The sequence below is a fragment of the Lepidochelys kempii genome, chromosome 3, assembly GCF_965140265.1.
Source record: "Lepidochelys kempii isolate rLepKem1 chromosome 3, rLepKem1.hap2, whole genome shotgun sequence".
NCBI classification, from domain to species: Eukaryota; Metazoa; Chordata; order Testudines; family Cheloniidae; genus Lepidochelys; species Lepidochelys kempii.
The window spans coordinates 73,259,094-73,283,773 of record NC_133258.1 but is presented as its reverse complement, the minus strand read 5'-3'; the positions used below and the strand labels follow the sequence as shown (position 1 = coordinate 73,283,773).

At 42.6% G+C, this 24,680-nt stretch overlaps 1 protein-coding gene across 5 annotated transcripts in view; it reads left to right on the top strand.

Moving 5' to 3' along the window:
- The first annotated feature begins 12,578 nt into the window (after positions 1-12,578).
- The window catches only part of GPR63 (G protein-coupled receptor 63), a 51,331-nt gene continuing 39,229 nt past the window's right edge, over positions 12,579-24,680 (top strand). For 2 of the 5 annotated variants that reach the window (XR_012157998.1, XM_073336792.1), the window contains exon 1: positions 12,579-13,012. The gene's annotated coding sequence lies outside the window, so the exon portion shown is untranslated. Of the gene's footprint in view, positions 13,013-21,615; positions 22,199-22,902; positions 24,118-24,680 lie in introns of those variants that run through there. The other 3 variants (XR_012157997.1, XR_012157995.1, XR_012157996.1) reach the window with 3 other exon arrangements.

Sequence of the window (24,680 nt, the reverse complement as noted above, 5' to 3'; positions counted from 1 at the left end):
TGTGCTCCTTTCCCACATCTGATATCTATTAAGAAATTAAACTCTCTGCAGTGGTTTTGATGTGCTGGCTGTGACCCGGTGTGCCTGGGGTAGCCCTCACTGGAAATGCCAAGGTCAGAGCAGGCTGCAAAAGGGAGAGCAGATACTCCCAAGACTGGTGGGTAACACTGAAGTTAAACTCCTCAACCAGTCACAAACTGTGCTTCTGATTCCCCATGCTGGTTATCAAGAAGCAAAACAAAAAACAAAAAACAAAACAAAACAAAAATCACCCCGCCCCCTTTACTGCATTCCAGTTCTCTGGCTCCCAGTTAGCACCTAGGTCCAGTACAGTGAGAAGTTATTTTAAAACTCTACTCACATATACGAAATGTTCTTCTGACCCCAAAGGTCAGCCACGTTACCAGGTCAGTATAGGTTTGGATCTTACCCAAAATACCATGCTGCCAGCCAATCCTTTAGTGTCTAAAACTAAAGGTTTATTATAAAGAAAAAAGAAAGAACAAGAAGAGAGATGTTAAGTGGTAAAATAGTCACATACATACAAAGACTTCAAAGTCCATATATCAGGTTCCTAGCAGTATTGGTGAGCTTGCTGGCTTGAAAGTCTCTCTGGAATACATCCACAGCTTGGATGGGCCATTCAAGCCTTTATTCAGAGCTTCAGTTTGTAGCAAAGTTCATCCAGAGGTTAGAAGCAGGTTTGAAGACAAAATGGAGAAGATGCAGCTGCCTTTTATAGTCTTTTGCCATGTGGCCTGTGCTTCCTTTGTTTCAAACACAAGCTACCCAGCACATGGCTTGGAAGCCTTAGGGTCTGTCTTCACTAGCAATGTTAAACGTGGCTTTAACGTGGCTGTAGAGTCGTGGCACCAGCTCTGGGAGAGAGCTCATTAACACCTCTCATTAACAATCTGAATGGTAGCATTGTACACCCACAATACATTAACTTTACAGAGATGTAAATGACTATACAAAGTGCAAGGCAGTGGAGAATCAGGCCTGGTTTTCAGTGGAACTGTTCTATATTCTTCTTGTTTGTTGTCCCCGACTTTACACTGAATGAGCAACAAAATAATTTGGATAATAGAAAAAAAAACCCCAAACCTCCATAACCTGAACTTCTACTTCAAACATATTTGTTGCTGGACTGACTGGCAAGTACAACTAACAAGAAAGTCACAGATGTTGGTATATTAGCAGAGAGCAGTGTGCTAGAACCCAGGAGGGAGGCCTTGCTCTGATCTCCAACCATAAATTATAGCAGCGGGAATAAGATGTGCGGATTAGACAGTGGCTGGGTAGGGGTCCCCAGAGATTGAGGGCTTGTCTACACTGGCAACGTTAAAGCGCTGCACTTTAACGTGGTTTGTGTGGTCGTGGCACAGCGCTGGGAGAGAGCTCTTCCAGAGCTCCAAAAAAACCACCTCCGGGAGGGGGTAGCTCCCAGCGCTGGTGCCCCGTCTACACTGGCACATCACAGCGCCGGGACTTGCAATACTCGGGGAGGGGTGGGGTGTCTTTTCACACCCCGAGTGAGACAGCTGCAGCACTGTGAAGTGCCAGTGGAGACAAGCCCTTAGGTAAGCATTCCCACTTATTAGCAGAGAACCTCTGGAGGTTCATTCCTCACTTGAAAACCACAGTGCGGAATGTTTTACTGTATTGGTGCAAAACTCCACCTTGGCTGTGCACTTTGCTCCAGTGGTAGCAACAGGGCCAGAACTTCACAGAGTCAGGAAAGATCTATAAAACTGCATATTTAAATACACACCCACATGTGCTACGGCCTCACAGTTACAGTGCCCGGAGCTATGACTAAAAGAGTAAAAGGCAGTTTATTTCTAACCGTCGTTTTCAGTGATTTATAATTTCCCCCCAATATTAGCCTTCAGAAAAATAATCTTATTTTATGTATCTATTGCAATTTACAACACTTGAGAGGGTACCCTTCTGTTAAGCTGGGTGCCTTTGACATTATTTGAAATAATCCAGTAAAAACAGAACCAGGAGCAACCCCCTAAGAAAAGTACAACCTTTACACAACCCAATCTATTCATCCACTCAGGGACAAACAGATGGGCGTTACAGTATTTCTGAAAGTTCAATGATTCCTGACTATTTAGGAGCAAGGATAGAAGCTGATTTCTTAGCTGAAAACTCCTTGTGGAGAATGTTCTATCATTCAGCTCCCGGAGTTACAAGCATCATAATAAATAAATAAATAAATAAAATAAAGGTATTTCCACAAATAGGAACAATTCTGGTGCATTTCTGCTCTGCTAACTATTGACCAAATTCTCTTCCTCTTAGTCTGTGAATGGTCCCACTGGTGCTAATGTAATCCACACACTTTCTTGATGTGGTTTCTGTCCCATCTAGTGGCACCAAGACCGCTATAGAGAGAGATTAATGAGTGTGCCCTACAGCCTTAGCTAACAGGGAGTTGGCTTTTAGCTCATGCGGTAGAGGCTCATGCACTAAGCTCCAGAGGTCCCCGGTTTAATACTGTCCTCCGACAACCGGGGTCTGTTAGTGTTACATTAAGACTTGGTGATAGTAAGCCTGTGCTTCAGATCTAGTGATAGTAAGCCTGTGCTTTTGGAAAAGGAGGATCTAAATTCTATTACTGCTTATCTCATCATCATATATCAAGAGTAAAAATAATAGTGAAGCCAAGACTTGTGTAAATAAAGTGGGCAGGACTTGACAGTGTGTGTCTGTTCTAAAATGTATCCTTTCTCCAGCTCTTTATTAGTTAAGTAATATTTTATTGTTCTTTTCCCCACCTCTGAACTATTAGAACTGTTAGATAGGCCTTCCAAAATTATCTTAAGCTTGGAAGCACTAAAAGACATCACTATTCAAAAGGTGAGACTAGAATTTAATGAGGGTATTAGCCCAATAGATCACAGCTTGCATCAGGAAGCATATGTTCATTACTAAGCTGTGATTGCTTCAGTGAGTAAAAATGCTTTTTCAAATCATATCAAACACTCTGCTTTTCCCAGAGTCAGTCTTGTGCCACAGCAATACCAACCTTTTGCAAATAAAATGTGGTCATACAGTATTTGTTTTACAGGATCAAGAACTGGAGCCTGTTGTACTAGGCTCCCTACAAATACTGGAAGACAAAGGGACAGATTTGTATGTGTATTGAGGCACCTGGAGATGCAGATAGGCTCCCAAGTCCTCTTAGAATCAAGCATCATTGTCATAAAAGGGCATAGAAGTGGAAGATGGACTTGGACATAGTTGAGGTCCAGGCCCTTTAGGGCTTCCTAGATCACAAAGGACACCTGAATTTCACCCAGATTAAAGAGACGATGAGGATGACACACAGATGCAACAGGATTTCTTTTGTCTAGCCTATTTCAAAGGCAAGCAGATCCACACTGCACCAACTGTGAGTGGTCTTTTTGAGAGGGTGGCACCATCCATGGTGCCAAAGTGCCAGTGACCTCCATGCACAGATAGAGGGCAGGATATTATTTCATATAGTATCTTTAGCTTTGTCACTCTTTTCAGGTACATCTAACAGAGTTAATTTACAAATCCTTGTTGTGGAAATCTCTAAGTCTAAAGGCAAGGGAAGTAACAAAAGAGTTACTTTTGTTCTATCCTCTTGGTTCTTAAAAAGGATTGGGCATGATTTATGTTTGGTTTTTTTTAAAGATTTGTTTGTCAATAACAATTTATTTTTAATCTCAGGTTTCCAAATGTGTGATCACTGTCTCTTGTCTTCTGTTTTGTTGCCTAGTAAGGGAGACAGAATACTAAAACTGTGAGGAAATAACATGGGAATGGGAGGTGTGCATTCTAGCACAGGCAGCTTCACAGCACATCACAGGATGACTCTGAGAGGTGTGAAATGATTTTCATGCTACATTTCAAGCTCAGCTCCAGTTCACTAGCCTTCTGCATCAGTTAACAGATAAATGTCATATGCTTCCACTGCAAAAATAGCAGTCTATTTTTTTCAACATAACCCTTATTCATTTAGTCTTTCTTCGCTTGCTTCAGTTAATGTCATATGGTTGCATGTATCCTAGGCCTAGATTCAGCAAAAGAACTTAAGCGTGTGTGTAATTTTAAGCATGAGTCGTCCCACTGAAGTCCATGTGATTGTGCATGTGCTATGCTGTGCTGGAGCCCAAATTGTTGCAGGTTTCAGAGTAGCAGCCGTGTTAGTCTGTATTCGCAAAAAGAAAAGGAGGACTTGTGGCACCTTAGAGACTAACCAATTTATTAGAGCATAAGCTTTCGTGAGCTACAGCTCACTTCCTCAGATGCATATCGTGGAAACTGCAGCAGGCTTTATATATACACAGAGAATATGAAACAATACCTATTCCCACCCCACTGTCCTGCTGGTAATAGCTTATCTAAAGTGATTTCCAGCACAAATCCAGGTTTTCTCACCCTCCACCCCCCCACACAAATTCACTCTCCTGCTGGTGATAGCCCATCCAAAGTGACAACTCTTTACACAATGTGCATGACAATCAAGCTGGGCTATTTCCTGCATAAATCCAGGTTCTCACATCCCCCCACCCCCATATACACACAAACTCACTCTCCTGCTGGTAATAGCTCATCCAAACTGACCACTCTTCAAGTTAAAATCCAAGTTAAACCAGAACATCTGGGGGGGGGGGGGTAGGAAAAAACAAGAGGAAACAGGCTACCTTGCATAATGACTTAGCCACTCCAAGTCTCTATTTAAGCCTAAATTAATAGTATCCAATTTGCAAATGAATTCCAATTCAGCAGTTTCTCGCTGGAGTCTGGATTTGAAGTTTTTTTGTTTTAAGATAGCGACCTTCATGTCTGTGATCGCGTGACCAGAGAGATTGAAGTGTTCTCCGACTGGTTTATGAATGTTACAATTCTTGACATCTGATTTGTGTCCATTTATTCTTTTACGTAGAGACTGTCCAGTTTGACCAATGTACATGGCAGAGGGGCATTGCTGGCACATGATGGTATATATCACATTGGTGGATGTGCAGGTGAACGAGCCTCTGATAGTGTGGCTGATGTTATTAGGCCCTGTGATGGTGTCCCCTGAATAGATATGTGGGCACAGTTGGCAACGGGCTTTGTTGCAAGGATAAGTTCCTGGGTTAGTGGTTCTGTTGTGTGGTATGTGGTTGTTGGTGAGTATTTGCTTCAGGTTGCGGGGCTGTCTGTAGGCAAGGACTGGCCTGTCTCCCAAGATTTGTGAGAGTGTTGGGTCATCCTTTAGGATAGGTTGTAGATCCTTAATAATGCGTTGGAGGGGTTTTAGTTGGGGGCTGAAGGTGACGGCTAGTGGCGTTCTGTTATTTTCTTTGTTAGGCCTGTCCTGTAGTAGGTAACTTCTGGGAACTCTTCTGGCTCTATCAATCTGTTTCTTTACTTCTGCAGGTGGGTATTGTAGTTGTAAGAAAGCTTGACAGAGATCTTGTAGGTGTTTGTCTCTGTCTGAGGGGTTGGAGCAAATGCGGTTGTATCGCAGAGCTTGGCTGTAGACGATGGATCGTGTGGTGTGGTCAGGGTGAAAGCTGGAGGCATGCAGGTAGGAATAGCGGTCAGTAGGTTTCCGGTATAGGGTGGTGTTTATGTGACCATTGTTTATTAGCACTGTAGTGTCCAGGAAGTGGATCTCTTGTGTGGACTGGACCAGGCTGAGGTTGGTGGTGGGATGGAAATTGTTGAAATCATGGTGGAATTCCTCAAGGGCTTCTTTTCCATGGGTCCAGATGATGAAGATGTCATCAATATAGCGCAAGTAGAGTAGGGGCTTTAGGGGACGAGAGCTGAGGAAGCGTTGTTCTAAATCAGCCATAAAAATGTTGGCATACTGTGGGGCCATGCGGGTACCCATAGCAGTGCCGCTGATCTGAAGGTATACATTGTCCCCAAATGTGAAGTAGTTATGGGTAAGGACAAAGTCACAAAGTTCAGCCACCAGGTTAGCCGTGACATTATCGGGGATAGTGTTCTTGACGGCTTGTAGTCCATCTTTGTGTGGAATGTTGGTGTAGAGGGCTTCTACATCCATAGTGGCCAGGATGGTGTTATCAGGAAGATCACCGATGGATTGTAGTTTCCTCAGGAAGTCAGTGGTGTCTCGAAGGTAGCTGGGAGTGCTGGTAGCGTAGGGCCTGAGGAGGGAGTCTACATAGCCAGACAATCCTGCTGTCAGGGTGCCAATGCCTGAGATGATGGGGCGCCCAGGATTTCCAGGTTTATGGATCTTGGGTAGTAGATAGAATATCCCAGGTCGGGGTTCCAGGGGTGTGTCTGTGCGGATTTGATCTTGTGCTTTTTCAGGAAGTTTCTTGAGCAAATGCTGTAGTTGCTTTTGGTAACTCTCAGTGGGATCAGAGGGTAATGGCTTGTAGAAACTCGTGTTGGAGAGCTGCCGAGTAGCCTCTTGTTCATATTCCGACCTATTCATGACGACAACAGCACCTCCTTTGTCAGCCTTTTTGATTATGATGTCAGAGTTGTTTCTGAGGCTGTGGATGGCATTGCGTTCCGCATGGCTGAGGTTATGGGGCAAGTGATGCTGCTTTTCCACAATTTCAGCCCGTGCACGTCGGCGGAAGCACTCTATGTAGAAGTCCAGTCTGCTGTTTCGACCTTCAGGAGGAGTCCACCTAGAATCCCTCTTTCTGTAGTGTTGGTAGGGAGACCTCTGTGGATTAGTATGCTGTTCAGAGGTATTTTGGAAATATTCCTTGAGTCGGAGACGTCGAAAATAGGATTCTAGGTCACCACAGAACTGTATCATGTTCGTGGGGGTGGAGGGGCAGAAGGAGAGGCCCCGAGATAGAACAGCTGCTTCTGCTGGGCTGAGAGTATAGTTGGATAGGTTAACAATATTGCTAGGTGGGTTGAGGGAACCATTGCTGTGGCCCCTTGTAGCATGTAGTAGTTTAGAAAGTTTAGTGTCCTTTTTCTTTTGTAGAGAAGCAAAATGTGCGTTGTAAATGGCTTGTCTAGTTTTAGTAAAATCCACCCACGAGGAAGTTTGTGTGGAAGGTTGGTTTTTTATGAGAGTATCCATTTTTGAGAGCTCATTCTTAATCTTTCCCTGTTTGCTGTAGAGGATGTTGATCAGGTGATTCCGCAGTTTCTTTGAGAGCGTGTGGCACAAGCTGTCAGCATAGTCTGTGTGGTATGTAGATTGTAATGGATTTTTTACCTTCAGTCCTTTTGGTACGATGTCCATCTGTTTGCATTTGGAAAGGAAGATGATGTCTGTCTGTATCTGTACAAGTTTTTTCATGCAGTTGATAGATTTCCACTCCATACGGCTAAATGCAGTGCCTTGCATAATGACAGGTTTCAGAGTAGCAGCCGTGTTAGTCTGTATTCGCAAAAAGAAAAGGAGGACTTGTGGCACCTTAGAGACTAACCAATTTATTAGAGCATAAGCTTTCGTGAGCTACAGCTCACTTCCTCAGATGCATATCGTGGAAACTGCAGCAGGCTTTATATATACACAGAGAATATGAAACAATACCTATTCCCACCCCACTGTCCTGCTGGTAATAGCTTATCTAAAGTGATTTCCAGCACAAATCCAGGTTTTCTCACCCTCCACCCCCCCACACAAATTCACTCTCCTGCTGGTGATAGCCCATCCAAAGTGACAACTCTTTACACAATGTGCATGACAATCAAGCTGGGCTATTTCCTGCATAAATCCAGGTTCTCACATCCCCCCACCCCCATACACACACAAACTCACTCTCCTGCTGGTAATAGCTCATCCAAACTGACCACTCTTCAAGTTAAAATCCAAGTTAAACCAGAACATCTGGGGGGGGGGGGGGGTAGGAAAAAACAAGAGGAAACAGGCTACCTTGCATAATGACTTAGCCACTCCAAGTCTCTATTTAAGCCTAAATTAATAGTATCCAATTTGCAAATGAATTCCAAATTGTTGCAGTGAGTCGTCCAGTTTAATCCTCTATTACAGTGACGAAGCAGGCATTAAGAGGGTGGACCTCATAAAATCTTGGCACTAGAGATGTGCTAGAACCAAACCCCCCAGATCCAAATGTCTGCACTTGGGGGAAGAAGTTCAGATCCAGACCTAAGTATTGAAACTCAGGCCCTGTTTCTGGTTAGCACATGATGGTACTTTGTAAAGGAATCTGAATATTTAATGTTATGCAATTGCTTCATAATAGAATAAGTGCTCTTGCCTGAAGTCTGTGCAGCATCTCATCCGGTATGCCTATTTCCTGAATCCAGTGCTCTTTGGCTTATATATAAATATAATTGGCTTATTCCATCAACTGTGTTCCACACGTTGACAATTTTCATGAATAAAGAGATTTTGGGAGGGTGTGATTTCTGCTCCTAGTCTTTCCTATATTATTAAACTTTGGCCCGTGCTGCACATTATGCAGATACCTCAAAAGAAGCATGCAAGATCTTTTACGTTGTATTAAGCTCCATTAGGAGGGAAATCTGAATGGGATATGGCTCAGAATAGTACTTTGGCTGTTGAAAGCCGCCCTCCCACAGCCACCTCTTAGGTAGGGTTGAAAAAGCAATATCATGGATGAAAGAGAAATATTCATGCAAATATTCCTGTGAGAAAAATAATTCAAAAAGTCTAAACACAAATATTCTCATGTAACATGTTTGCAGGTAGTGACTGCTTCAAGGATTCTGACAGTTGTAGTCAAAGAAATAAATTACATAGTACTTGTGCTAATCATTGTGTATTATGCACTGTGAGTAAGACAGGCCAATGACATTTTAGATGGTTACCCACTGCTCTCAAAAAATTGAACACCACGCAGGTAAAGGGTAAACAAAGATCTTAACAGTGGGGGTATCCTTCTGCAAAGAACCAAATCTAAAATGAGTCTCTGCCATCAGCATTGCCTGTTCCCACACATCAGGAATTAATATAGACCAGTCTTTGCTACCATACTAGTCCACAAATTGGGCTACTCTTGCTTCCAGGACTTTGTCCATGCTGAAATATTTCCTAAAATCTCTCCATTGCTTTAGCACTGCTGCAGCTCTACAGATGCTAACAAAGGTGGAAATGCTGGTGTTGAGAAGCCACTAGCAGTTTGACCATTGTGTTATGAGTGGTTCTCAACCTGCGGCCCGCAGGCTGCTTGCGGGGGCCCAATCAGCACAGAGCTGTGGCCCATGTGACATCCTCAGGGCCAGAGAGATGGTATTGGATGTGGCCCACATAAAACATTGTGGCCCACAATGGTAAATAGAACAGTTGAGAACCACTGTGTTATCTAAACCTGCAGTGCTAGAAGAAACAGCAGTAAAAATGCCAACAGCCAGTCTTTACTTTCACTCCTACCCCTGGAGGACCTGTACTAATGCTGGGGCAACAGGATTTTCAAAAACAGTTCCATGTAGATGTAGCCACTCATGACAGTCCTTTTACGTTAGGGAAACTTTCCCTCCACTTTCCCTCCCCCACCCCTGCCACTTGCTTCTGGGGTAAAATGACCAGAAAAGTCACTTTTTATTCAAGGGCCCTAGCAGGTACATTTAGATCCTGCTCATAGTTATTTTTTATCTGAGACAATGTGTTCTCCCTGGCATACCAGCCTAAAAACCCAAGCTTTCCTCCAGCTGTGGGCTGAGAGTAACCCTTCCTTGTATTTTTTGCTACTCATTAGTTTGTCAAAGGGTCCTCTCTCCAGACTTAGTATCTTATCTTGGGCAGTTATTACAGGATTGGCCTTTCTACTTTCCTGATTCCAGGGAAATCTGTTAATCCCTTCCTGCACTGGCTAGGTATGAATATGCCATAAGTATTTATTTCTACAACCATTTTCTTATTATTTGGAGCTGTTCTGTGTGGTCAGAATGGGCATCAAAGGAGAAAGGTTCAATGCCCATTGAAGGCTACTTGAAAGGTGAGGGGGGCAAAGAGCTCATTTGTGTGCATTTCTTGACCAGCTCTGTGGGTCTTGACTGCATAGACAAGTGAAGCCCCTCCATCACCCTCCCCATACTTGGTCCAATGAAGAGCTAGCTTACCTATAGAGGCCACAGTGTTGCCACAATATAGTTTTTTTGTAAGTGTTTCCTAAGCAAAGATCTGAAAGACTAATGATCTATCCATTGGTCTCCTTAGGCATTCTGAACTCTCAGTTGGGAAGACCAGTACTCGGTCTTAGTGTTAGTGTATTAGTGTTTAAAGATGCACTTGAGAAGGGAAACCTTCTTTTGAAGTGCACTGCTGGTATTCACCAGAGAGCAGTGTTGCCCTCCATGTACAGTCCTCCATGGAATGACAAAGCTCTTCCCTCAGACAAAGAAGAAAGAGAGGTGAAGCTGGTGCATTAATTCAAGGGAACAAAGAGGAAAACAATGTGCGCACTGCATTCTATCCAGATGAACTGAAAATATAAAGGTCAAGGCAAGATTTATTCCTTTTCTCTGGGATGAAAGTCCCCTATCCATGCTGACAAGTTAATTGTTCAGGCACATTCAACTGAAGCGTCTCTCAATTAAAGCACAAACTGTGTATGCATACAGTAAAACCAGCAAATAAATGCAGAATCCTGTGGGAATGCTAATCTTGAGCAGTGAAGATATAACAGGTTGTCAATTAGATAAGCTTTGAAGATATGTTTTAAGAATATTCAGGGAGTTAATTTCCATCTTGATAGCCACTTGATAGTTACTGATTTGCTGTGTGGCCACGGAAAAGTTACTTGGGTCGCATTTTTTAAAGCAGCCGTTGATTTTGGGTGTCTTCATTTCTGAAAGTCCAAAGTTGATTTTCAAAAGTGCTCAGCATCCACAACTCCAGCTGAACTCAGTGGAAGCTACTTGTGCTCAGCATCTAAAAAACAAAAGAAAATATCCCTCCTTCCCATTCCCTACAAAAAACCTGACCCAGGTTGGACGCGTATTTGGTAGCTATTATTGAAAGCGTGGGCCTTGACTTCTTTTTGTTATAATGCCCACTATCTGTATTGTGTTCAAGAAATTAATATGAGAGAACCTGAAGCTTCCTGTAATCTTCATTTTCTTCTCGTTCTCATTTTGGGTTATTGTCCGATTCTTGGGGATTGGATAGAGACACATGCTGAGTGCCTACTACAGTCTTTGTAATAGCCAAACTGCAGTTTGACTATGAAGAGCTCTGTGTGGCTTGAAAGGTTGTCTCTCTCACCAGCAGAAGTTGGTCCAGTACAAGATATGACCTCATCCACCTTGTCTGTGTAAAAATGGCATTCTGGAGTTTTAAGTTTGACTTTCTCTGAGTGAGAGATCAAATACACTCACTTTATAAGTTAAAAGAGAAAAAGAGTTTTCATAGTGGCATTATATCCTTTCAGTCTTGATACTGCTCCCATAAAGAAATAACTAGTCTTCCACAAATTCTTTTAACTGAAAATACAATTAATTGAAATAAAATTAATACATTTGATACAATGTAATAACATTTATTGAAAGCTAAGCTCATTCCCTGCCTGAATTGTTTCAGAGTAGCAGCCGTGTTAGTCTGTATTCGCAAAAAGAAAAGGAGTACTTGTGGCACCTTAGAGACTAACCAATTTATTTGAGCATAAGCTTTCGTGAGCTACAGCTCACTTCATCGGATGCATTCAGTGGAGCTGTAGCTCACGAAAGCTTATACTCAGATAAATTGGTTCATCTCTAAGGTGCCACAAGTACTCCTTTTCTTTTTGCCTGAATTGTGTTACTGATGCTATTAATAGGCACCTTGCTTGAAGATTCTGCAGTTAGACTTAGTTAATGATGATGCATGAGCCAGAACTGAATCCAACCCTCTTCCTCTTGGTCGTATTGGCTCTATGGGGAGTCAAAAGCAGTAAAAATGTACCTTAGTCACTAAAGTCAGCATATGACTCAATCCACAAAGGGAGCAGATCTCTATGGAGCGAGGAAGTGTTATTTCTACAGTCATTTTTCTGTTCATAACTAGAGTTAAGGATTGGGGGGTGGGGGGGAATCCAACATTAGAGAAATGGAGCATATTTATACGTATGTGCCAAGCCAATGGGAGGCAAACGATTTATTGTAAATAGTGTGCAGCAACATCCATCTCCCCTAATGGAAATGTCATGTGTGCATCTGTTTTAAACATCCAATTTAATAGAAAGAACTTAATGCGAATGCAGGAACAAAATAAAAGTGGGATCACACACACAGTGTTTCCATAGCAGTTGGTGCTAAATCCCAGTCTGTTTCTATAAACTGCTCCTTTACATGCCCAGAGCAAGAGCAGACTAGACTTTCCAGTGCACGCTCCCCCTGCCCAGGATTGGTGCAGGCAGGTCCACCCCGGCTCTGAGCAGCCCCTAGCAGGCAGCGAGCTCTCTCCCTTGGGAAGCACCAGCCTCGCTCCATTGCAACGGGCCTCTGCCGTGCGCTCGCTCGCGCCCGCCACTCAGGGCCGGGGCCGACTGCTAAGGCAGGTGCAAGGTGCGCCAGGCTGCTGCCACATACCTGGAGCGCCCGGCGCGGCGAGCCCGGCCCGAGGGATGCTCGGCGGGAGCGCGCGGCCACTGGTGCACGTTCTCGGAGCGCGGAGTCTCCTCCCCTCCCGGGCGGGGGCCCGCCCCGGCAGCAGCAGCAGCAGCGGTGGCGGCCGCAGCAGCATTGCACAGACCGGCCGGGACGGCCAGCAGCCCCTTGCAGGGAAGCAGTTAGTAGAAGGAGGCGGCTGGCTGGAAAACGTTTCCTCCTCCGAGCAGGCTTTGAGTCTGTTTGTCCAGCAGCAGCAGATCCGTCCTCAAAGCAATGGGGAAGGTTGCGCTGAGCGGGGCGCAGGCGGGTTACCCTGAGGCAGAGAGAGCAGCCCCAGCTTGCAAGCAGTGCGCCTCCCGGGCTGCCTCCTCCTGCTCCCAGCTTTGAACCTTTTGTTTTCTCCAGTCGGGGGCGGCGAGCTGCTGGCTGCTGCTATGTCAGGCAAGTTCCAGGAGGCGTCGGATCAGGCCAGGCTTCTGCTCTGCCGGGATCTGCAAGGCGCGGTGGTTGTTCCGAGGTGAGACTTTGTTCTCTTCCTAAACACCCTTCTGCCCGCTGTTCAAAGCAAGTGGATTGCTCCAGTTGTGGGTGTGGGGGGAGAGAGGGGGCTCTGCGTGTACGCCAGAGGGAGCGGATCATCTGAATGGGAGAGAGGGGAGAGGTGAACTCCAGAATTGTGCTGGGGTTTTTCTTTTTCTGGAGAGTCCTGCACAATTGTCCCAGGTGCATTTGTTTTGTTTAACTTACAGTGCGGAGCCCATCCGCTAGACTAATTCTCTCGTTTCTGACTGGGGCTGAGCTAGAAACGCACCGTTTCTCCGTGGCACCTGGTGCCCTTTCACTCGGGCTGTTGTCTCTAAGCAGCTAGGCCATTTTAGACATGTGCACCCCGAAGAGTACTTGCATTCCTGGGCCCCAGGGCAACTGGCTGTCGAGCCTAATTCGAGTTGCAAATAATCTCTAGCCAGCCGTCCAGGTGGGAAAAATCCGCTTCATCTTCAGGCTTTATTCCAGGAGCCATTTATCAAGCCATTAATTAATAGGCAGAGTGGTTACTAGGGTTTTATAACCCTAGTTATAACCCAGTTGCACTGCTGCAGAGTTCAGCCAAAGAAACTGACTCTTCTTTCCGAATCTAAAGGTGCTAAAAAGTAGAGGTTTTGTCAGCCATGAGGTAGGCGCTTTAGGTTTCTCACACAATTGTTTCCCAAGGCAAACCTTCACACGAGGCGTTTCCATTTCCTCTTTTTTAAAAGTGTTTCCTCGTCTGGCCCCTCAAATTCTGGCATTATTTTATATCTGTTCAAACTTGGCCATAAAGTATGTGCCTTTTACAGTGGTCTTTGGCCTCTTCGCAAAGGTGTTGAAAACACACAGTCCATGTTTTTTTTTCTTTTATTGCCTCAGTTGTGGGCTTGTTCTTTCGAGTGGTTGCTAAATAAAAGCTGTAGTTCAGTATGTGATCCAAATATGAAAGCTCCCTATTATCCTCGAGGAGTTACATTCATAGTAGATATTTAAAGGGTTGAATGTCATCTCTTTATCTTCCCTTACCTTTTTAAGAGTGATTCTTTACAGTTTGATTTTATAGCCTATACAGTATCTATATTTCTCTATTTTTCATTCCAATTCTCTCTTTTATGTATTGTCTTGTTATCACTTTGCCTGCAGAAATGCAAATTAAATTGGGTGGCTGGGGACTCAGATTTCTACTTTTAAAATATATTAAATAGATTTCAGGTCCAAAATACTTTCTACCAGAGGATTCATGTTATTTATTGCCTAAGAAAGGAAATTGACTTGTGAATTCTTGGACTGTGAGAACTGCAAGAGTATCTATCTAGTTATTTTAGGATTTTCTGTCCTTACCAGCAGTGTTTTGCATCTTGATTGTGAAAAGTTTTTTACTAGACAAAAATACTAACATACACGCATTGATATATTTTTGATTGAAGAGTGACTCTTAGCCAAAAAAGTGCCCCATGTGAAAACATGAGAAAAACTGGTTTTCCCATCAGGTTAGAACAATTTTATTTGTGGGATTTGTGTTTACAATGCAACTTCGTGCATAGCATCTTTCATTAATGACTGTACAAAGACACATAATGCAAGACACACTATGAAATGTTTCAGTAAGTAGAATTGTAAAGACATTTTTGGCAAATCAGTTAAGGTATAATTGTTTCCCCATGAAAATGGGGTGAAACAAAGGAATATATATGCATAAAGATATAAGCAACATCTACATTTGCAAAATGGGGCAGAAGATGTGACAAGCAAGTTGTGTGTGTGGCTGAGGGGACTGTCATTGTTCATTTTTATTGAAGAATGAATGTTTAAATACTGGGAAATATATTTTGTACAATGCATTCTCTGCTATTGTGAGGAACATATGGTACATAGCTGATCTTATAGCAGAGAGAATAAGAATCCGATATGAGAGACAGTTTCTCACAGATTACATAGACCATTTCTGAATAACTGTTAAAAGCTGTTTTTGAAAAAAGCAGTTAGTTGAATGGGAAAAACCAAGTTCCCTCTAATTTTTGACAGGCCGTGTGTGCAAAAAATTTCTTATGTGCAAATTGTTGTGCTTCTGTGCAAATTTTTGTGCGTGTGATGTTTCGCCGGGTGTGCAGGGTTTAGGATCTGTGTGCGTGCGCACACGTGCACAGCTTAGAGGGAACAGTGATTGCCAGCTCTTCAGTGTGCTTTGCTTCAATGTTTGCAGTGTTCTACTCTCTACTGTCTGATGTCAGGTTTAACAGTGATGTTGTCACGTTCCCAGGGTCATATTAGACTAAAAAATTTAATTGTAATGAACCTGTCTACAGAAGCAGATTTGACGTTGACCAGTATTGAGGTTTATTTGTTTTATTCACTGTGATCATCTTTGAATAATTTTTGCTTGTTTCCATACCTGAAATTGAATTTTTGCACTCATACTATCCCAGATCAGAAACCCAGATGCTTTTCTTATGCACGTTTACTTGCATAAGTTATTAGACAGTGTCCTTATTATTACAGTGTGTGTCAAATGGATAGCTGCCTTTATAAATTGAGAAAATAATATGAATCAGGACAAAACTGACAGCATACTCATTTCCCATTATCTGCTCATCTATTAAGAGATGTTGACACTTTTCATAAGGTAATGGCTGATCACGTTGTTTTCACATTTCATTCCTGTGCCACTCTGAAAATCTCCCTTTAATAATAAGAGTAGGTGATGTATGGAGGCATAGCATACTAAGGGCTTGTACACACTACCACTTATGTCAGTATAACTTGTGTAGCTTGGGGTGTGAATAAGCCACCCCTCCCCCACCGAGTGACATAAATTACACCAACCTAAGCACTATGTCAGCTTCGCCCACTGACACAGCTATCACCTCTATTGGAGGTGGTTTTATTATGCTGATGGGAGAGCTCTTCACCAGACATGCTACAGTGGTGCAGCTGCATTCATGCTATTGTAGACTAGCCCTAAGTGACGAAACAGTAGCAAAGGCTTGTAGTTTTGAAGTTGGAAACAGGTATTGCTGTTGTGTAACCATTTGCGTGAAGATAACTTTACTTACTGTAGTAGAAAGAAATCTGGAGGAGTCTCTTACATCCAGTGTAAGACATTGGTCCTGCTTTGAAGTGCTGTAGATATGATGGGGCATTAAAACATATATAGGGATTATCACATGCTTCTTAGTGCCTTATTTCACTGGTAGATGTTTTGCTTATTCATTCCAATCTATATTACATTCCACTGTCTTGAATAAACAAAAGATCTTGAGATCAATTAAATATCTTAATTGGGTAGAATGTCTGCCAACATATTTTGACTTTGCTCATTTCAGGCCACATTCTGGTACCCTTATCCATGCTGAATAACACCTTGCTCAGTGAGTAGTCTCATTGAGCTCAATGGGCTCAATTATAAGTGGTGTAAGTCACTTGCATAGCGGGCATAAGGAAGCCCAAGATTCTCCCTCATTCCCCTGTGTTGGCTACCCACAAGATCAACTTATACAGGAGAGTTGGGGAGAGCAGATGTATCTGTGATGCTACTCTTCTCTTTTGCATAGGGGGCCAGGCAGGGAGTGGGTAAAGGCTTGACTCCATTCCCCCACACTCTCACCTTATGCACTGGCCAGTGTAGCAGAGGGGGGAAGTAAGCTGTTTCAGGAAAGGGCTGGCAAAACTTACTTTTCCTCCTCCCACTCCAAATTTCCTTCTGGGGCAGACCCACTGGGCTAGTAAGGCGTTATTCAATGTGAATAAGAGTATGAGAAGCCAACCCTGAGCGTGCTAATATTCTTACACCAACTAGCATGACACAATGCTTGGGCTAAATGGCTCAAAGCTGGATTTAAAGTTGTTAGCATGGCTGAAGTCCAAGAAGATTTCTTCATGCACTGGTCCTCTTCCATCAGAATTATGAACAAATCTTGGGCATGTGGAATCCGTCTGGAATTTTGTAAATATGCATCTTGCTGCTTGGTTCAAATCTATGGTGTTCTTTGAATTCTTAGTCTCACTGTGTGTGTACCGTATGTTATGTTATGGGGTTTTTTGTGGGGGGGGGGAAGAATTGTGAGGGAAGATATCTTGATGTGTCTAGATAATAGTCCTATCTCTTACATAGCTTTTCATCAGAAGACCTCAAAGTACTTTACAAAGGAAGTCAGTATCATTATCCTCATTTTACAGATGGGGAAACAGAGATACAGAGAAGTAAAAAGTGACTTGCCCATGGTTAACTAGCCAGCCAGTGACATAGCCAGGACTAGAACCCAATGGGTACACTGCCCCTCAGGAAAGCAATGCATTTTAAAAAGCATGTGTAGTCTGTGTGCTAAGGCCTATAACTACCATCCAAATTAGTAGTACAACTAAGAATTTAGATTTGCTACATGATTTTCTCATGTATTGATGAACCTGAATAAAGAAGAACATGGATGAATTACAGTGATATTTTAAATGTAGGAAATAATTCAACGAGGAAATCCGGTGACATGATAAAACACAGCACACATGTTTTATACATTACCTGTCAAGACCCCAAGAGCAAACTAGTTCCATAGAACGTTTTATAACATGAGGGAGGAATACTATTAAACACTTTGTGAGTAAAAAGGGGAAGAGCAGGAACATGAAGCTTTTAATCACTTAGGTTGCAGTTCAGGAAAGTACTTAAGCACATGCTTAACTTTAACTACACACTGGAACATAGCAAGTGCTTAAGCGCTTTCTGAGCTGAAGCCCCAGTTTAGTCATTCCATGTAAATTTACTTGAAAGATTCCTCATAGGATACAAGCGTCTCAGTGTTCACATGTTTCAACACCTTTCTTTTCTAAAGCTTAGCTTACTGTCTAAGGCCCTGATTCAGTAAGGTATTTCAGTACATGCCTAATTTGAAGTATGGGAGTATTCCAGTTGACTTCAATGGCACTTTTGAAGTACCTTGCTGAATTGAGTATATTTTGCCGCCATCTATATATAGATAGCACACAAATAACTGTCGAAATAAACATTATTAAGACTGCAAAGTCAAACACGCAAATGTTAGGAAATGCCAAAATTAAGGTTGCCTGTGTTCTTTTAATTTAGTTTTTGTGTGTGTAATTCCTAGGCTTTCTAAAAAGCATACTGAAAAAGCAGAAATTTGATTGTGGCATCCTATTGACGCCTGTGTAGTTGACATCCGTAGCGTTTGAACCTTGAACCACATGCAGGCTTGTGCCACTTAAGCTAACGGACTAACTGTTAGCAGTAGTAGGTTGTCATTCTGCAAGTGGATTTCACAGATATTTGCTGACATCAGAGGAATGGTGAGACTCCAAAACCTTGAGTTCCATTCAAGGCTCTCGTGGGAAGTGTGCTGTAGTGGGTGCAGACTTTTCTGTCCATTTCCCTCTCAAAGTGTGACCCTTCTACCTCATCCCCTCCAACCTGTCTCTTTCCCACATCAGGCTCCTTGTCCTAATACCATTCTCCTTGTCTATGCAGTCCCAGTTTCTTCAGGTTTCTCATCCCAGTTTTCTTGCTCAGCCCATCACAGTTCACCAGAAGCTCCCATTTCCAGCCTTCTTGTTTAGCTGGTCCCAGTCTCCACCCCAAAACACCTGTTTAGACCCTCCTGGCTTCAGGCCCAGTCTCAATGTCCCCACAGCTCCCGCTCCTAGTTCTTTTCCCCCCATCTCTAGCTGTTTTGTCTATTCTCCCTGTCTGCAGGTCTGGCTCTTTTTCCCCCTCAGCATTCAAATCAGGCATTATCCTCCTCCACACTGCCTGGGTACCATCGGGAGGGTCATTGAAAGCACAGGAGAGACTGGTTCCCTGCTCTCAGTTCTTGTTCCCAAACCCAGCAGGGCCTATAGCAGCCCAACGGTTTAATTTCAGGGAAAGTTCTACTCAGTCCTGGGATGAAACATAGCCAGTGTGGAGGGCATCTTGGGAATTTAGCAGCTAAAATGTAAGATATGTCTACTGAGCATATGCAAACGGCGACTTTTTTTCCTAAAGGCTTATAATTTGGCCAAATCGGGGTGGATTTTCTTGGTGAGAGCAAAAGGCACATCACTGATGCAAAGGCCACACCCCTGCCAAGTTTAAACTCCTTGCTTTGAAGCATGGTGGCATGAGAACTTTTCAAAAGACAGGCTGCTGGAATTTTTTAATATGGTACCCCTTAGGCATTCTGTGCCAAAAAATTAAAAATTCTGCGCCAAAATATTCTGCGTGCAATATTTTAAAATTCTGCACATTTTTATTTGTCAAAATAACCGTACATAATCACACCAGTTTCAATTATTTTGGTAATTTATTTCAAAATACCTGTAGAAAGTATATCTGTAAAAATACAGACACACACAAAAATTCCTCCAGGAGGAGAAAGAAAAGGAGTACTTGTGGCACCTTAGAGACTAACCAAAGAAACCCCTATAACAACCCAGTTCCTGTTTCTTTGCCCCTTTCTCCCTCCCTCCCCCCCTTAGAGCCCAGTTGGGGGGCCAGACACCCACAACCCCTCCCATCACAGAGCCCAGTTGCAGGCCCCCCCAGTCAATACACCTGAACCCACTGCCCCCCACAGACCAGCCTTGGGGCCCCCTAGCTCATATACTCATACCCCTTCCTCCCCAGAGCCTAGCCATTGCCCCACAGCCCAGACACCCCCTCCCCCTCGCCTCCTACCCCAGAACCCAGGGATCCAGAGGGAGAAACAGCCTGTTGCTTAGTCCTAGGCCTGCATGGAGTTTCCTGTGTGCCGCCACCCTCTCCTTCACACAGGAGGTGCTGGGAACTGTAGCTGCCAGGCACCCTCTATCTTCTCCACCCCCCAGCAGTGTCTTCTATGTGCGAGCTGGGCTCTGCTGGGTCCAGTAGCCCCTAGTGGCAGCTAGCAGCACTGCGGCCCATTTCTTTGGGGGACAGTAACATTATGTAGGCAGAATTTCATTTCGGAACCACTGCGCAATGCAAAATTTTGCAGAATTTCCCCAGGAGAAATATATGGGACAAAACAACATATTTTTCCTTAGCCTTTTTCTTGGAAGTGGCTGAACTATTTCACTGAAATTTCCCCAGAAATATTTAGTTAGTGTTTTTTTTTTTTTTTTTTTTTTGGCAAAGTTAAAAGCAATTGAAAACAGGGTCTTATAATGGGAAGTATCTGGCCTCCTCAATAATCAGCAGCGCTAACAGCCCGACCTATAATGTTACACATACAAAACCATGTTAAAAGAACATTAAGGTTGCAAAGTCAAGCACCCAAAAGTTAGGAAAAATGCCAGAATTAAAGTTGCTTGTGCAACCTTAATTCAGCTCCTTTGTGCTTATGCATTGTGATACACAGGACCAGATTTAGGGGCAAGCAACTGCCTGGGGCTTGGGATGCTGTTTTTGTTGTTAGCATCTTATATGACAGGGATAAATCATGCATACAAATTGTGCATCCAAGTCATGAAATGGGCTACAAATGCAATAAAAAATAAAGTATTCAAAAATTTAACAAATTGGGTTGGGGCGGGGGAGGTGGTGCTGAAGATGCTCATCGCCTGGGATGCCATTTGGTCTTAGGCCAGCCCTGATGGTAGTCTTTAATTACATGATTACATGCTATTTTTCCACAGGAGTCCTTCCTCATTCAGTGCACAGGATGGCCAGTGTTCACTTAATGAGCAGCTACTCCGTATTTTGTTTTCTCCTCATTGTTCCGTGTGTGGTCCCATGCCTTATGTGCAGCACACTATTCAAACCCTGCTCTGAAGACAGAATTATTCATTTCATCATTAATTTTCTATAGCATTCATCACTACAGTATCAGAATGCTTTGCAAATGTTAATTCATTTATCCTCAGAAAACCTCTTTGAGGTCAGGAGATGGTATTATCCACATTTTATGATGGGAAGCTGAGGTACAGAGAAATTAAGGTCAAAAGTGTCCACTAATTTAGGGTGCTCAATTTGAGTTACTTTAAAATCCAGAGAGAAAATTTATGCAACAGATGTACAAAGGAAAAAGCAGATTTTTTATATGAAGATTGTAAAAATCATATCTTTTTACAGCTGAATTGGATAGACTATAAAAACTATTAGAGCAGGTCATTGCTTTAGGATTTACTATACTCCATAAAATCACACCTTTTTGAGCATCCTCTAAAGTTCTGTGTTTATAATAATGAAAAAGTATGTGATTTCTCAAAAAAGTAGTAAAGACGCTTTTTAAAAAAGTGTTGAAAATGATTCTGAAATAAAAAAATTGAATTGTGTTGCTTAAATTCTGAAGTTCTGCAGATTTACTACGTTACTCTTATTCCATTGAGCCTTGTATTCTATCAGATCATTTAGGTTTAAAGTCTTCAGTATTATTTGTCACTTTTGAGGTTTTCTCCTGAAATTTGTTTGTGATTTGGTATGTTGTTGCCAAGAGTTGGTGTGTACATAGGTGTGTCTAACTAGGAAGCTATTAAATTGTGTTGTTCTGCCCTGGATATTGTTTTTTATAACTTCTTGTATTATATTAAAAAAAAGGTGTGTGTGTGTGTGTGTGTATATATACACAAACACTCTTTATGATACAGGAAGTTATTCTAACTTCTATTTTATATAATAATTTACAGAAAACAACAACAGACTAACCAAAAACTCTTCTTGAAGCATTTAAAGAGTATGCTCGTGTGCATGCTTGCACTCAATCTCTCATCAGAGGTTTGTGTGTGTGTGAAGTAACATCCCAGGAGATGGAATCCTTCTATTCATGGAGAAGAATCAACACATTTAGTGGAAATGAAGACCCTCCGCCCCCCGAATGTCATAACCCTGATTTGAAGGGCTCACCATTAGAGCTGAAAAGTCAGTTTGGTCTCCAGGACCACTGAGGGTTTGTCTACACTATGGAGACTATGCTGGCATAGCAGTGTCACTGATCATGACTTAAATCAGCAAGCAGGAAACATTGATGTAAATAATCAATTTCAGTCATGTTTTCAATTGAACTTTTTAGTTATTTTCTTAAAGGTTGATCCTCATTGGTTGGTAATCATTAAAATGTTGATTTGCAACTAAATATAGCCTTTGTACTAAGTTTGGTGCTTCTTTTTGCTAATAGGAGAATGTGCCATAGCTATACATGTATATATTTAAGCAGTTATATAAATTAATCTACATTCATTCAGATTCTTAATTTTTACATTTTTAATTACAAAATGGTGAATGATCTATTTCTTATTGACTAGATCATGATTAATTTTTTACTTGTGATTTGTCAAGCTCTATTTGGATGGAAATAAAAAATGCACTAAAACAGCATTTTAAATATTTTTATTTAAAATACATTAAATATGCTAGATGCAGAAGGGGGAAAAAGGCTTATCAAAAGTTTTGCATTGAAAATTGATTTCTTAAAGGAAATATTACCTGTAGTTAATCAATTGAATTGATAGTTTCCTATCCTCATGGCTTTCAAGATTTTAGAACTGCTTTATTTCATTCTCTCTCCTATTTTTTCAACTCCCAGTTGGTTTCTTAACTTTGAATGAACTAGTCATTGAACTGAACTGGTTGAATAAACTGAAATGAAGAAAATGTTTTCTGTCAACCTGCAGAAACACTACAGCTGTCAAAAGTGGATTAGGCACGTCAGCAAACTCTGGTTCCAGGTGCTAAGCCAATGACTTCTACTAGTTCTGTGGTTTGACTTTTTTTAAACCATGGCAGCAAATATGTACTGCTTATAATTTTTTTTGTTTAAATAATTGAATAGATTATAATAAGTTTAGGCCTCCACTTAGGTTGTCAGTTTCAAATTTAGTTTTAAATAGGTTTATTTAAAAATCAAAATAAACCCGTGTTTGATTTTAAAAACTTTTTTTTTTTTAATTTTATCTATTTTTATGCACTCTGTGTAGGAACACCATCACTTCCTGGAACGACGGTAGCTACGTTAATGGAAGCATTCTTCCATCAACATAACTGCATCTACACTGGGAGTTAGGTCAGCATAACTTATGGTGGGCACAGGTATGGATTTTTTATACCCCTGATCGACATAGCTGTGTCGACCTAACTTTTAAATATGGACCAGGCTTGAATCTTTGGAGTATCTGCTGAGGGTATGTCTAGACTAGAAACACTACAGCATTTCCAGTGTAGACATTTATTACAGTGACCAAAGGGATTCTTCTATTGCGGTAGTAAATTCACCTCTTTTGAGGCCTGGTCTACACTACAAAGTTAAATCAATGTAAGCTGCCTTGCATCAACCTAGCTGTACATGTGTCTACACTTGATGTAAGCACTCTCTTATGGTGACACAATTACACCAGCTCCCTGAGCCATGGTTGATGTAATGACTTCGATATAGCATGAGTCCAGACACTGCATTACCCATTTCAACCCTAAAAGTCCTTCAGCAGATGTCCCACGATGCCTGACAATGACCACTCTGGTCACAGTTGAGATCTCCACAGCTCAGGAGTGACCGAGACTGGAAGCTTCCCCTCTTTTTCTCCCCCCCACCCCAACCCACACACTTCAAAAGCTCTCAAATTTTTGAAAGGCTTTTTCCTGATTGTCCAGCTTACCGAGAACATTGAGCAGCTCTCCATTGTTGTCTGCAACTGCCCAGCTGACCATGCCAGCTACACACTTCAGATGTACTCCAGCCTGGAGTAGGCTGGAGAGATTAGATCTCCCTTGCCTGTGGTGAGAAGAGGCCATCCGTGAGCGGATTGCACAGGGGATGCAGGAGAAGGAGTACAACAGAGATCCGCAGCAGTGCCAAGTGAAAGCAAAGGAGCTGTGGCAGGCAGATCAGAAGGCTTGGGAGGCCAACAGTCAATCTGGTGCTGAGTCACAGACCAGCTGCTTTTACAAAGAGCTGAATGCCATAGTTGGCGGAGACCCCGCCTGCACCCCACAGAGCATGGTGTATACCTCTGAGGAGCTGGAGTCACAAGCCCTTGCCTTGAAATAGGACAAGAAGGAGGAAGAGGAGGAGACTGGGGAGCATGTGAGTGGAGGGTGCGGCGAGGTCCAGCTATGCTACAAGACAAGACCTGTTTGAGACTCCACCACAGTCCAGTAAAGCACGGGTGAGCCCGATGCAGGGAAACAAATGTTGGGTAAGTGTGTACATGTATTTTCCATTACAATGAAGTACTGATGATGTCCCCAACTTAACAGGACACAGCTATTGACTTTTTTCACTAATTTATTCCTACTAGAAGAGGTAGCAGTACAACTAGAGAGGTAGTGTTGTTATCTGCTTTTTGTTCCCTATGGAGTTAGGTGGGGGGCAGAAGGACATGCGGAGCAGTTTGTTTATGTATATAGGGATGTCCCTTGAATCCTCCTCAGAGATCTTGATAAAACTTTTATGGAGTTACTCTGTAGTCCTTTCCCGAAGGTTTCTACAGATGGCATCCCTATTTCTTTGTCCGCGGTAGGACACTTTCCCATCCTGGTCAACAATTACTTTGGCAGTCACCATTGCAGTCAACAGGCTAACGGCATATGGGCCCTGGCAGCTTTGGGATGCCAGCAGCAGCTGTATTCTTGGTGCCTTTATCACCCTCAGGAGTGATATCTCAGCTAAAATCTCCACTGCCTGTAGAAAATGGTGCCAGTATTTAGTACCATTTCCCTCTACTTATGATTTCATGCAACTGAGCAATACCCTTCTAGT